Here is a 15594-nt window from a genome sequence, read left to right as displayed (position 1 = left end):
TCAATAATACAATAGAAAAAAAGTCTATTAACTATAAAATACAATAGAATTGAATACAGTATATACATATGAGATGAGTAAAGCAGTATTTAAAAATTATTTAAACGACTAGTGTTTAATTATTAAAGTGGCCCGTGATTCCAAGTATATAGGGCCACTTTTATTCTTTTAATTTAACTAGGCAAGTCAGTTACATAAAGGTGAAAAAAAAGAATAATACTTTTAGTCAATGCCACTCCGACATTGCTCAATCTAATATTTATATATTTCTTAATGACATTATTTTACTTTTAGATTCGTTTGTAATGTTGTGATCTGTTAGATACTTCTGCACTGTTGGAGCTAGGAACACAAGCATTTCACTACACCCACAATAACAATAACACAAATTTGATTTAATTTTCATTTCAAGTCACTGAGCTCTTCAGTAAAGGCCATTCTACTGCCAATGTTTGTGTCTGGAGATGTCTCATAATTGTGGTTGTGAAAATAGCAAAAACACTTCTGACACCACTGAACCTATAGCGCTACCGTAAGCGAAAAGATTTGCCATTGCCTTCGGTTTGTTAAAATAGAGCCCTGTATCTTATCTAATCTGGTTATCTCCCTTATAAAGGTTCAGTAAACTAATAGTACTGTTTTGGTTAGCGCTGCTATCGGTACAGGGGAGTAGGGGTAAGCCTGCACACTGAATARAGAATGTGGAGTCAGGGGAAAAAGAAGCTGATAGTCACCTCCTTAAGTCTGATAAGGGATGTGTACACACACACTCACGCGTACCCATATCACACCCGCTTGCATTCATGTGTGCACATATGTGTGTTTGGTACAGTATATAAGAACAGTCCTGACCCAAGCTAAGGTGTATCCACCACTGGCTGTGATTTCAGGAGTGACCATGAAGTATCTCGTTATTGTGCTGGTATGTGCTGTGCTCGCTGAGGGAATCCACAGGTTAGTACTCACTTTATTTATTTTTCACATTTTCACTCCATCCAGATGCTCTTTTTCCTTAAATTCTCCCTAAAACACAATTTTCTTTTCTCATCTCTCATAGTCAATGATAACTCCTTGTCGCTCTCTCTACAACTATTTGCATTTGCAGAGTTCGACTTCATATCTGAGTGTATCTGTGTGCTTGTTACCCTAGGATCCCTCTGGTGAAGCATAAGTCAATCCGTGAGAGAATGATGGAGAAGGGAGAACACCTGCCCTACCAAGACCCCGCTCTCAAATACTTTCCTGACGAGTTCGCTGGCTCCGCCACCATGTACATCAACAACTACGCCGACGTACGTACATGCTCTAAAACCCAAGCGTATGGTCTATCTAGAATGTTACTCAATGTCCTGTCTATATCTGTCTATGTCCACAGTAGTCTATTTTCATATACCAGAATGAAGTTCTATGATGTAGGCTAATGTAGAAAATGTGAATTCTAGGTCTAACGAGATAACAACCATGTCAAGATAACGTCTAACTCCATGAAGTAGAGTCTAAACCACGCCAACCATTCTAGATCTGATGCGTTGTTGTCTGAATGTATTAGCAGCACCTCTATCTTTTGTCAGCTGTATTTTCCCTGTTGTGTTTTCCAGACCACCTACTATGGAGCCATCACCATCGGTACTCCCCCCCAGTCCTTCCAGGTGTTGTTTGACACTGGCTCTGCCAACCTGTGGGTTGACTCTGTACTCTGCAACACTCAGGCCTGCAGTGAGTACAGCTGGATAGCTTCATGACAATATTACAACTACCTACTATGTGTATCAATTAACTACTACTTCCTCAACAGTAAATGTTACTAACTGTACTACTACTACTACAGTACTGCTACTACTACTATCAGAGATATTTAAGTCCATTGTAACTTCTACACCATTCCCAGATACATTGTAGACAGTATATTTCCTCTAAGTTGTTTGTGTCCCTTCCTCCTGCAGACACCCACACAAAGTTCAACCCCCAGCAGTCGTCCACCTACTCAGCTAATGGGGAAACTTTCTACCTGCCCTACGGAGCTGGCAGTCTCAATGGAGTCTTCGGATACGACACCGTCAACGTGAGTCCCACCATAACAACCTTACAAACACTTAACTACTTCTAACACAGTTACTCTTCACTACCTGCAATAAAAAGCCACAACAGATACAGCCACAACAGTACATGTACTTCCATTCTAATAAAACCAAAGTGTTTCCATGATGCTGAGTGTGTGTGTTGTTTGTCCCCTCTTTAGGTCGGTGGTATTATCCTCACCAACCAGGAGATTGGTCTGAGCACTGACGAGCCAGGTCAGAATTTTGTTGTGGCCCAGTTTGATGGTATCCTTGGCCTGTCCTACCCTTCCATCTCAGCAGGACAAGAGACTCCCGTCATGGACAACATGATGTCTCAGAACCTTCTGCAGGCTAACATATTTGCATTCTACATGACCAGGTCAGTACTCCTACCATCCCTTATACCACTACTTACCACTACCACTACTTACCACACATATACCACTACCAATACGTACCACATATATACCACTATCAATACTTACCACATATAAACCACTATCACTACTTACCACATATATACCACTACCAATACGTACCACATATATACCACTATCAATACTTACCACACATATACCAACTACCCACTACTTACCACACATATACCACTACAGATGTCGTCTGTTAATTGTACTGCTTTCAGCACAGGAGGAAAATAATCTTGCAGAAGGAGGATTTGAATATCTGAAAAGTATTTAGAATTGTTCCCAGTGGCAGCTGGAAGCGTGTTTGTATACAAAGCAGTACCATACCTACATTGTATCTTATGTAGCTACGTGAAGGCTACGGCATGTCTCGTGTTAATTCTTATGTGGATTATAATAAACGGGCATATCGTAGTGGGTAGATGTTTTTTTCGTTTGGGAAAATCTGTTGTTTACATAAACTGTTTAATTATATGTTGAAGGAAAGCAATAGGCAGGATTAATCATGTTTTCCTCAAATCCTGTGTGGTCCAGCGGTTACAGCCACTGACCCGGCACAGACATGTCAGAAGTCGGCATGGGTTCAAATTCGCGCCCACTGCCCTTTGACTCATGGATCAATGTCTATTTTTGAAGCATTCATTTCGCGTGGTTACAGGATTATAACAGAAACAACTCAAAGGTTAACAGTCAGGATTAATTCAGAGTGGTTAAGTTTAGGGCTATGGTTTGGGGAAGGCTTCAAACAAAAATAATCAAAATGACGCGCCTATGTATCATCAGTATTCAGAATATTCTTAATCCTCGCTGTAGAGCATGTGAACTGCAATAGTGCAGTGGTCTAAGCAGCTCACTACGAACCTCAGGAGTTTGCATCCATGCTGAGCGATCTAGTGGACAGCCTGAGACTACATTAGACCCACAAGTTAATTGCATTTATTAACTGTTTTCAAGAAGTAAAATGAATCAACGAAATGGTCTTGGATAGGCTCAAATGTATAAACATCTTGACAGCTTTAAGAAAATAAATATTAAAGGCACACAATACAGGCTTCCAATTCACACCAAAGACTAGAACTTTAAATTTATCATAGCCGAACTATAAAAACACAGACAAGCATCCAAACTGGAGGAAAGTTTATTGTTCCACAGCAGACCTACATTTGTCAATCAGATGATGGCCCAAATCAGCTCATCAACTCAGCCAGGAAACAAACAGTAGCGGTTTTCACACCTTTTCACAATTACTTTATTACCGCTCCCTAAAAGACGATGTCGGCGTTACCTTAGTCCTGCTTGCAACCAAAGTGTTTCAAGATATGTTCACCCTCTGTTTGGTATTGTAATCAGAACAACAGAGTACTTTTTTGAACAGACTAAGGGTGATTTATCTATTTTGACAAGCATTCCATACAATAGAAATAATCTACTGTGGAATTTACCTGACACTAATGTTGGTGTAGCCTATAGTTACAATTGGTTTCCTGTTTATGTTTTCCAAAAGTGTCTGATATGTCATTTATAATTAAGATTGGGGTAAAATATCCCTAGACTGTTCATATTTCAAATGTGTAAATAAATCTAGTAAATTGGGGGATTGAGATATTTGTGCCAGAAAGGTATGGGCTGGAATGGTTAGGGTTATACGTGCTCGCTGAAGGCAGAAGCCCTAACCCACTTCACCCACGATTGAACTCAATTTTGAACTTTAGGATACACTTGAAAACGTCTCATAGCCTAGTGGAGACCAATATCTATCTTCTGTTATTAAGCTATATCAACGACGTGTTTATGTGTATAAAACTGCATTTCAGATACATGTTTGTACATTTGAATGTTGCAGTAATTTGACCCAGACCTAACGTTTCATCGAGCAAGAGGATGTTGATATTTAAATAGCAAAGCCTGATCGACTGCCCCAAGCATGGACAGAAAGACAACTGCTCTTTTTTCTATTTCCTGATGCAGCAGGAAATGATCAGTGACAAAAAGTGATCAAGTTAAGATCCGACATCTGTACCCCTACCCCTACTTACTTACCACACATATAATGTCTACTACTACCGGACCTCAATATAAAATACACACAGATATCACAGAACCTTCTGCAAGCCAATGTGTTCGCTTTCTAGATGACTGGGTAATATACTTCAATTATGTACTTACTTAATTATGTATATAATCAATGTTTATATTCATTATTTCTGCTCCAGAAACTATATCACCCAATAAGGCACAAGATTTTGAGGAGAAAAGTGTCTTCTGCTGAAGAGTGAACCATCTTCTTCAACCACCTACTTTATTTTGTAAAACTGTTAGATGACTTAAAACTCTTTTTCTGTGCAGGGACGGCCAGCAGGGCAGTGAGCTGTCGTTTGGAGAAAGTGGGACAACACCAAGATCAGGGTCAGATCTACTGGACCCCCGTCACCTCCCAGACATACTGGCAGATCGGCACCAAGGGTCAGGATCAACCACAACAACTAAACATACTTAACCATACACTGACATCAGAACCACCAAGAGACTGGAAAAGCTGGGATGAAAAATGTCTAAGGCCGCTGTCAATGCTAGTCTGTCTGTCTGTCTGTCTGTCTGTCTGTCTGTCTGTCTGTCTGTCTGTCTGTCTGTCTGTCTGTCTGTCTGTCTGTCTGTCTGTCTGTCTGTCTGTCTGTCTGTCTGTCTGTCTGTCTGTCTGTCAACACTAACCCTTGTTTTCTCCAGGTTCCAGATCAACGGTCAGGAGACAGGGTGGTGTGGGCAGGGCTGCCAGGCCATCGTGGATACAGAGCACCTCCATGCTGACTGCACCCAGACAGATCATGGGAACCTGATGCAGTCCATTGGAGCCCAGCAGGACCAGTACGGACAGGTAGCAGGAAGCGATTATAAACCATTACAGACCAGTACTAACTGACACCATAAACCAGCTGTAATCCAGAAAGTAGAGTTTTGGGGAAACCAGTGCAGAACAGAGTTAACAGTACAGGGATGTTTTGTGTCACTCATGTCTTTGAATTGTTGTTGATGTAGTACACAGTGAACTGTAACCAGATCAACAAGCCTGCCTACTCTCACCCTTCACCATCAATGGAATCAACTTCCCCTGCCGCCATCTGCATACATCCAGCAGGTGTGTGTGCTCGTGCGTGTGTGTGTGCGTGTGTGTGTGTGGTCTGTCCGTGTGTTACCATCTATGACTGATGTTAGGATAATGAAGGCCATTTTAGATGGCTCAAGCTGGTCCATAGCCTTGTGCATGCCTAAGCCATGTGTCAGTAGTGCATGTGTGTTTATCTGCCTGTGTGTGTGTGTATTGCACTCAACATGCGTATTCTCCTCTCTATCCAGAACAACCAGGTCTGCTCCGTGGGATCACCCCCACCTACCTGCCGTCCCAGAACGGACAGCCCCTGTGGATTTGGGAGATGTTTTCCTCATGCAGTACTACTCCGTCTACGACCGCACAAGCAACAAGTGGGCTTTGCGCACCGCAGCCTAAACCTGACCAACATGACCATGACCGCAAACCAACACAGACACCGACCATTCTTAGAAGTCTACCATCCCAAACCTCACAAGAATCTATTCCGCCTCTGGCCATTCTAGAACATCAATCACCAAAGGCATCTATTCTGAATCACCCATAGCAACCTCTCTGGTTATTATAATACATCTATTACCCATGGCAACCGCTCTGGTCATTATAATACGCATTTACCCATGGCAACCACTGTGGGTCAGTTGTCTTTGGTCCAGTGGGGTTAAAGCAAGCATGGACATCATTGGGTTAAAAGCTGTGGTCTTTGTTAGATGACATCTGCTAATATCTTCAGTTCAGCTGTAAGTGTGTAAGGTTGTTCCTTTCTACTCTGGCATTGCAATGACAACCTCCTAGTTCCCAGACAACATCGGATGTGAACACAGGTTCAGCCATGTTGCGGATTGCATCATGATGCTGAGTTGCAATTCTGAGTTGAGTGAAAAAAGAAAATGACAATACAGAAATACAGTGAAATATGAAATATGATTTTTGACAAATAAACGCATTTCATCTCAAGACTGGATGTATTTTGGTGTTTGTTTTAGCTTCCATTTAGACTGAATAAACTATTGAAGTGCACAATATCCTATTTGTTTTGAATTCCTGTATCTGACACATCAAGCTCATGATGCCTGTAAGACTGAAATCACACCTCACATTCACCACTGACTGTTGCCAGAACCTGCAACAAAAAACAACAAGAGCAGCTTACCCAATTGGAGCCTGTAAATATATCCAACCATCTACACATCATACATATAGAAATAACTAAATATCACAGAGTCAAATATGCCATCTGTTTAATGGCATTAAGTCCTAAATATCCTCAGGAGAGCAGCAGCAGTGTATACTATGAAATGACAACAAGCTCTCATTATCTCTGTAACATGGTCAGGGGCTGGTGTGTGGTGTGTGTGTGTGTGTGGTGTGTGTGTGTGGTGTGTGTGTGTGTGTGTGTGTGTGTGTGTGTGTGTGTGTGTGTGTGGTGTGTGGTGTGTGTGTGTGTGTGTGTGTGGTGTGGTGTGTGTGTGTGTGGTGTGTCCGTGGCGGTGTGTGTGTCTGATTAGGATGAAAGCTCATTAGTGAAATATTTAGGACTCTACAGTGACACATTTTCACCACAACATGAAACACACACACAGGCATTCATGCACTCACACATGTACGCACACACGTGTGCACACACACTCAACAGCATGAACAGGAAGGCCAAAAAGATCGTCGAGGACATCAACCACCCGAGCCACTGCCTGTTCACACCGCTACCATCCAGAAAGCGAGGTCAGTACAGGAGCACCAAAGCTGGGACCGAGAGACTGAAAAACAGCTTCTATCAGTATCTTCTATCAGCTTACCTCCACTGTATTCACATCCTACCATACCTTTGTCTGTAAATTATGCCTTGAATCTATTCTACCGTGCCCAGAAACCTGCTCCTTTTACTCTGTTCCGAATGTACTAGACGACCATTTCTTATAGGCTTTAGCCGTACCCTTATCCTACTCCTCCTCTGTTCCTCTGGTGATGTAGAGGTTAATCTAGGCCCTACTTCTCAGACAGAGTTCAGTGTGTCAAATCGGAGGGCCTGTTGTCTGGACATCTGGCAGTCTCCATGGGGGTGCCACAGGGTTCAATTCTCAGGTCGACTCTCTTCTCTGTATACATCAATGATGTCGCTCTTGCTGCTGGTGATTCTCTGATCCACCTCTACGCAGACGATACCATTCTGTATACTTCTGGCCCTTCTTTGGACACTGTGTTAACTAACCTCCAGACGAGCTTCAATGCCATTCAACTCCCCTTCCGTGGCCTCCAACTGCTCTTAAATGCAAATATAACTAAATGCATGCTCTTCAACCGATCGCTACCCACACCTGCCCGCCTGTCCAGCATCACTACCCTGGACGGTTCTGACTTAGAATATGTGGACAACTACAAATACCTAGGTGTCTGGTTAGACTATAAACTCTCCTTCTAGACTTACATTAAGCATCTCCAATCCAAAAATAAATCTAGAATCGGCTTCCAATTTCGCAACAAAGCATCCTTCACTCGTAAAACTGACTATCCTACCGATCCTTGACTTTGGCGATGTAATTTACAAAATAGCCTCCAACACTCTACTCAGCAAATTGGATGCAGTCTATCACAGTGCCATCCGTTCTGTCACCAAAGCCTCATATACTACCCACCACTGCGACCAGTATGCTCTCGTTGGCTGGCCTTCGCTTCATATTCGTCGCCAAACCCACTGGCTCCAGGTAATCTATAAGTCTTTGCTAGGTAAAGCCCCGCCTTATCTCAGCTCACTGGTCACCATAGCAGCACCCACCCGTAGCACGCGCTCCAGCAGGTATATGTCACTGTTCACCCCCAAAGCCAATTCCTTTTCGGCCGCTTCTTTTTCCAGTTATCTGCTGCCTATGACTGGAACGAACTGCAAAAATCACTGAAGCTGGAGACTCATATCTCTCTCACTAGCTTTAAGCACCAGCTGTCAGAGCAGCTCACAGATCACTGCACCTGTACATAGTCCATCTGTAAATAGCCCATCCAACTACCTCATCCCCATACTGTTATTTTTATTTTTATTTTGCTCCTTTGCACCCCAGTATCTCTACTTGCACACTCATCTTCTACACATCTATCACTCCAGTGTTTAATTGCTATATTGTAATTATTTCGCCACTATGGCCTATTTATTGCCTTACCTCCCTTATCCTGCCTCAATTGCACACACTGTATATAGACTTTTTCTATTGTATTATTGACTGTATGTTTGTTGATTCCATGTGTAACTCTGTGTTGTTGAATGTGTCACACTGCTTTGCTTTATCTTTGCCAGGTCGCAGTTGTAAATGAGAACTTGTTCTCAACTAGCCTACCTGGTTAAATAAAGGTGAAATAAAAAATAAATAAAACTGCAATTTGTTTTTACCACACTGCTCGATGCAGCTTACCTCCGTTTCATCCACAAAACAAAAACAATAACAGGTTCTGTTTACCCGAATGCGGATTCCATCTCTAATTTGCAATTTTTCAATTATTCTTTTGGATACAGATTTCAAAAGTGATGCATAAATTCTTCCCCCAAAAGACCTTCATTTTAGGAAGATCCAAAACATCATATATATCTTTGGGCCATCCTGGCATGGAATTGCCCTTTACACAACAAGTCCAAATCTAGAAATATAGAGAAACCTGGGAAGGTTATGGAAAGAAAAACCTTTGGTGGATGATCGTACATTAGAACAGGTAAAGGGATAAAGATAAGGAGAGGAAGCAACCTTGGACTATTGAAATACATGATTGATGATTCAAAATAAGTTAATACCTCAGAGGAGGAGGGAGGAGATGAGGTCACACATCAGTTCCTCCACCTTCCTTCCTTCGCCCTCTCCCCTCTTTCCTCCTCCTCTACCCTCCTCCCCTACTCCCCCCTCTTCTCTCTCCTTCTCCTCCTCCTCCTCCAATGAATCTCCAGGAGATCTGTTTTTCTCCAACAGAGCAATACCAATTATACCAGATCAACAGAAGCAGGATGTGCGTGTGTGTGCGTCTTTGTGTCTGTGTCTGAGCGTCATGATGGAAAAGCACTACAGCTGGATCTCCATACGTGTCGCCATGGCAGCTGTCAACACACCAGGGGGAATGAAGACACATGATTGGCTGATTGGAAATGGAGAAAGGGAGGGGAAGAGAGATGAGTAAGGAGGGAGAGCCAGATGGGAAAAGGAGGATGAGGCTAAACGAATGTTTCAGGTTTCTGGGGGGGATGAGACCCATCATCAGCTGTGGTATGAGAGTAGGGGCAGATGGGGAAGTGGGTGTGTGTGTGTGTGTGTGTGTGTGTGGTGTGTGTGTGTGTGTGTGTGTGTGTGGGTGTGTGTTGTGTGTGTGTGTGTGTGTGTGTGTGTGTGTGTGTGTGTGTGGTGTGTGTGTTGTGGTGTGTGTTGTGTGTGTGTGGGTTGGGAGTTGTGTGTTGGGGGTTTTTGTGGTTTGTGCGCAATGTGGTGTGTGGGTGTGGGGGAGTGACTCACATACAGGTTAAACAGCTGCAGTAACTCCAGGGAGTGGCCCTGACTACGGTGGGCGGGTCCAGTGGTGCACAGAACTGAGCCAATCACAGCACGGTAAAGAGAAGAATGTGAATGAATGAATTTAATATTACAGAATAGAAATAGGGATTCACCTCAGCTCTATACATTACATTTCTATCTGCAACGTTCGGAACGTTTCACCCAAAAGAATACACCCATGTCCATGAGGGCTCCGTTTCTCCACTTGATTAGTTAATCAATGAATGCTATTACACATGTGACTGCCCGACGCAGCACATCCAGACAGAAAACTGAGGAAGAGAACCATACAATAATCATCAGTAGAATTAGCTCAAATAGCAGCAATGTTTACACATAGCTCACAACCCCTACGCTAATATCAGTGGCAATTTTAGCATGTAAATCTTGGTGGGGCAAACCCCCAACAATGTTAGATGCATGCCAGCAAAGCCACTACACAACACAACACTAAACAAAACATGAATTTTACTATAACGGTGACAAACGGTGCCCACAAACTGTTAGGGCCTACATAAAGCAGTCCCAACACCTTACCACTGCTACAGCTGGCTATCAGCGGAGCCTTGCCTGGCAGCGAAACAGTTCATTCAGCCGCATTTACTGCATTTAAAAAAACATAGCTGATATGGCTGACTTGCTTAAACAAATGTTGTTTCTATTGACAATTGAGATGTACAAACTATGGCATAAGGGGACGACAAGCAATAAGAGGCAATCCGTAATTTCGATTAAGACATTAATGAGCGAGCTAGAACGGATGTAGTCAATATAACTATTTGTTCAGCACTTTTGAAATGTACAGCGACAGAATTCAGAACATGTGCCGTTCTTACAGTGCTCTCCCTGTACAACAAGTCAGAACCGTAAATTAAATAAAGGGGGCATATAAAAAGACATTTCTCTAAAACAGGTTATAGGCTACATGTGCACCACCAAGGTAGAACAGTAAGCGAAATGAAGAGGTGAAAATAGACCAAATTATTAGGGTGAGGCCCATTGAACGCCGTTTGGGTCTTTGCGTGTCAAAAAAGATACACGTCATATAACACTATTTGACACGTTAAATAAGCTTTTAACTTGACACGTCAAATAACACAATTCTATTATAGAATGTTGTGTGTGCTGAATTTGCACGTGCAAACCAAGCACCACCACTACTATCAGTAGCACTGTCAAAGCTGTACAAAAAAAGTTAGCAAACAAGCACACACTGGCCACGAACGATGTGTTTACATTACAGCGTTGGTGAAAATAGACCAAATTATTAGGGTGAGGCACAAGGCTACTAACAGTTTACTACAAAACATACACTTAGTATTACTTTCTTAGCTACAGTATACATATCTCCCTTGCATATTACATAATTTATTCAGCAGCATACAAGACATTTTTGGACTCACCTTGTGAAGGTGGTAAGGCGTTCCTTTGTGGGCAAATTTTGTCATCAACCTTTGTCATCAAGGTCTGGCATTCACACAGCCACTCCATTGAATAGCAGGCTAACGTTAGTGGTTGCTTTGAAATGCTTGCAGTTAGCCACTGATTCCTTCCAAACGACTCATTGTTGAATTTGCGATTTCCAACTTTATATAACTTTATATATGTGTAATCTTTATATATCCAATGGCTGAAGAGCACCGAAACGTTTTATCAAAAATGTATATTCATTATTTCTCTTCATATGACAAGGATTAAAAAGGATTTGCCAGTAGATTGTCGACTTGATTCATGATGATGACTCCTATGTAATACTTTTTTATTTACCTTTATTCATACAGGTTTCTCTCATTGAGATAACATCTCTTTTCCAAGAGAGACCTGGTCCAATAGCAGCAGGGGGAACAATGTTTCAGACAAAACAACTTACATACACTAACACAACATTAAACAAAACTATAAACACACATACAGTACAACAAAAACATTTTACGTTACAAAAACAAAATTCTTGACTAAAAACAGTTGTCCTAAAGACAATTACACTCTTCTATGATATATACATCGATCAAGTGTTTAAACTCCACCAAAAAAACTTGATCATCAAATTTTAAAATGTTCAGGAGAGAATTCCAAGACCACGGAGCTAAGTAACAAAAAATATTTCTACCATGACCTGTTTTAAATGTTGGTACTGTTAGAAGCAAATGAAAATGGGACCGTAATTTATATGTATTTACCGACCTGACTAAAAAAGAACAGCGATAAAATAGCATTTTACCCAATATGGCCTTATAAATCAGTGTATACCAGTGTTTAAGCCTACGCAAGGTCAATGACGACCAGCCAACAGCGCTGTAGAGATCACAATGATGTGTTAGACGTTTTTGATTGGTAATGAACCTGAGGGCTGCATGATACACGGAATCAAGTGCTCTCAGGGTAGTGGTTAAGGCCTGCATATATATAAATTTGAAAGTTAGATACTGACATGATCAGTCCAATCAAAGCTACTGTACATATAACGTCATTTGATGTCATTTTATCTGTGGCCAATGACCTTGAGCCTTCTTGGAAGGGCACTTGTAATATAACTCTATGGCAGGACCCAAAGGGCTGAAATTTTGGATGTCTACCCGTACTAAGAACTTAAACTTGGCGATGATGTACTGTCCCCATGAGTGACAGAACACAGAGCCAATCACGGCGCAATGCTCCTATTTTCTGCTGGCTCGCCCCACAACCACAGAACGCACTGAGCTAGGCCGAAACACCTGTATTTTGGAGCTGCCTTACTCAAGTAAACAAACAAGAGATCATGTGTGTATGCAGCTTTATTAACTGAATTATATGTTTATTCTTTTTTTACATTGTTTGTAAACTGATATGTGACACGTATTAATGCTAAAATAACATGCAAAACAGGCAAGCCCCCCCTCAAAAAATGATATATACAGTATACTCTATATATCATTTATTTTTACTTATTTTTTTGCTTAAAATGTGGGGCTCAAAACAGGTGGGGCAGAGCCTGAATGACGGGTCGCCACTGGCTAATATCCATATTTAAACCAGCCATTTTGACTGCCTCACTATATGATTATTTTGGTATTGTGCTTTGTCAGGTTCAGGAGTTTAGTGTACTGCTGTGTCTGTCTACAGACTCCGTTTTATCTGTCTGTCTGTCTGTCTGTCTGTCTGTCTGTCTGTCTGTCCGTCCGTCCGTCCGTCCGTCCGTCCATCCGTCTGTCTCATCTGCTAAGTGCTGTGGCTCTCCTGCAGCCCTGCAATGTGTGTCACAGTTAAATGTGTCTCCATTTCCCGCCACCTGCAAGCACTGAGGAATGTGTGTCACACCAAAAGCTGCATACTCACTGGGGGTAATATGCAAGCACAAGACCAATAGCCTTCTCTCGCTCAATTGCTTTTACCCCTGTCTTTCTCGTTCACTTTCTAGTTCTCTCCCTCAACCTCAAACTCACCCTGACCCTGTCACAAGGAAATGAGGGGAGGAAGTCTGTTTAGAATATTGAGAAGAGCCCCGTGGCATTGACTGGACAAAATGTATCACTACATAATACAGCATGCCCCCTCGCTGCTTAAGCAGTGTTGAAATGTGTATGACGCCATAATGTGTCCCCCTCCTCTCCTTAGCCAGTGTAGCAATGGCTGGTCTCTTCCTCTGCACGTGATCCTGCATAAATCATGAGGTTAGAGAGAAAGCGGTGGCCTTATTAGGGCATGGAGACAAGAGACCAAAACCATGTCACAACCCAGTCTTTTACAACCTGGATCTGACACTGAGGAGGAAGGGGGATCCATGAATATGTGTCTTCCATTGTAAACCACACTGCCATTCTATCCTACATCTCTTCTGTTGTGTCTGTGTATTGTATCAGATGTGATTTGACTTGTAGTGTAGTTCAAGTAGACAGGTCTCTGTCTCTGTCTCTGCCCTGTTGCTGGTCTATAGCCAGTGCTGTACTATGATATCAGTATCGATACTCTCCTTCTCTCCCTCCCTCTCACTCTCTCTTCCTCCCTCTCACTTTCTCTCTGTCCCTCTCTCAGACTGATGACCAGTCCTTGAACCACAGACTTGTTCTTCCATTCTCCTTCTGTCATTTGTGATCATATCAGAGCAGAGCAAAGCAGACCAGGGCCCGGTTTCCCGAAAGCGATGGAACTTAAACAATGCATCTTTTCTACAACGGCTGAAGATGTAACATGCGTTTCCCAAAACACCACTTAGGGAGAACAGTTGCTAAGTGCGTTGTTGTGGCATAGTGTCAATACTGAAAGAAAGGGAGTGCTGCTCTCGGATCAGCTTTCTCCATTCAAACTGGCCTTAATATTATAATTATTTCTCAATACTGACGACAGATCAGATCCTTGAGAGATATTACTACCTACGGCCGAAAATATTGAGGCAGCTTATTATAATGCTTACCTAATAAAAATGACCTAAATCACCAATTTGGAACATCATCGCATACATGTTTAGCTACACATCATGAAATATGTTGAGACAAATTACAGACAGTAGCCTACAAATAGCAAAATAGAACTCAATTGATTGAACATGAAATGTACTTCATATTTTAATGCAATACTGTTCATATTTTAATGCAATCATCTCCGTTTGTATTTTAGTATATTTTTATACGTCACTTGTTTGTATCAATTGCAAAGACATTGGCAGTATTTGTAGTCAACTTTGTTCTGAAGTTATCGGCAGTCACATAGAGACAGATAAACCATGTGATTCTATGTTTCAAGTGCAACGTTAATAACGATGGTTTTGGGAAACAGCTCTGAGATTTAACAATGCTCCTACGAAGGTTCTAATTATGAACTTAGCCTTAAGATGCTTTTGGGAAACCAGGCCCAGAGCAGTTCCTTCGCCTCCGTGTTCTCATCTGTGGCTGTCTCCACTCTGTGTTCACTGTTCAACTCAATGCCAATGTTCAACTGTCAGGGTTGCTGTCTGGTGGAATCTAAAGAGTATGTTATGGTCTTTTGAAAAAAGAGAAGGGGTATGTGACTGAGGTACCAAGCAATCTACCCATGTGTGCTTTATCTCCGTCTCACTCAATCAGGCACACAGAGAGACATGTGCATGCCCCCGCACAAACACAGTTTCTGGTCTGGAGGACATCTATTACCTCAGGAAACATAGCGAAATGAAAACACATGATTTTATTAATGTGAGTGGGGACCATCTTTGTGCTTATGGCATGTCGATATCCATGGCCGAGTCTGATAATAACATTGGACTTCATATTAAAATGAATTCATTTGTAGGAGGACTGTTCAATAAGAAACCATTCTGATATAATTCCGAGGCTTGCGCAAAAGCGAAGAGAAATAAACCATAAAAAAAAAAAAGGATTACTATCTTACTGATGGAACCGAATCATGAAGGATTACGCAAAAATGACCCATTTGGAAATGGGAAAGTAAAAAAAAAAAGAACACAAAAAACCCCATGTTATTTCAGTTACCATCATTGATATAGTCATTCTTTAATGCAATATGGGTGAGAA

At 41.9% G+C, this 15594-nt stretch overlaps 1 pseudogene; it reads left to right on the top strand.

Annotated features, from left to right (window-relative positions):
* Positions 1 to 847: 847 nt before the first annotated feature.
* LOC112077499 (gastricsin-like) lies at positions 848 to 6046 on the top strand (annotated as a pseudogene).
* Positions 6047 to 15594: the final 9548 nt, after the last annotated feature.

Source organism: Salvelinus sp. IW2-2015, unplaced genomic scaffold (assembly GCF_002910315.2).
Source record: "Salvelinus sp. IW2-2015 unplaced genomic scaffold, ASM291031v2 Un_scaffold4626, whole genome shotgun sequence".
Classification (NCBI taxonomy): Eukaryota; Metazoa; Chordata; class Actinopteri; order Salmoniformes; family Salmonidae; genus Salvelinus; species Salvelinus sp. IW2-2015.
The sequence above is the reverse complement of the archived record's forward strand: the minus strand, read 5'-3'. Positions and strand labels throughout refer to the sequence as shown.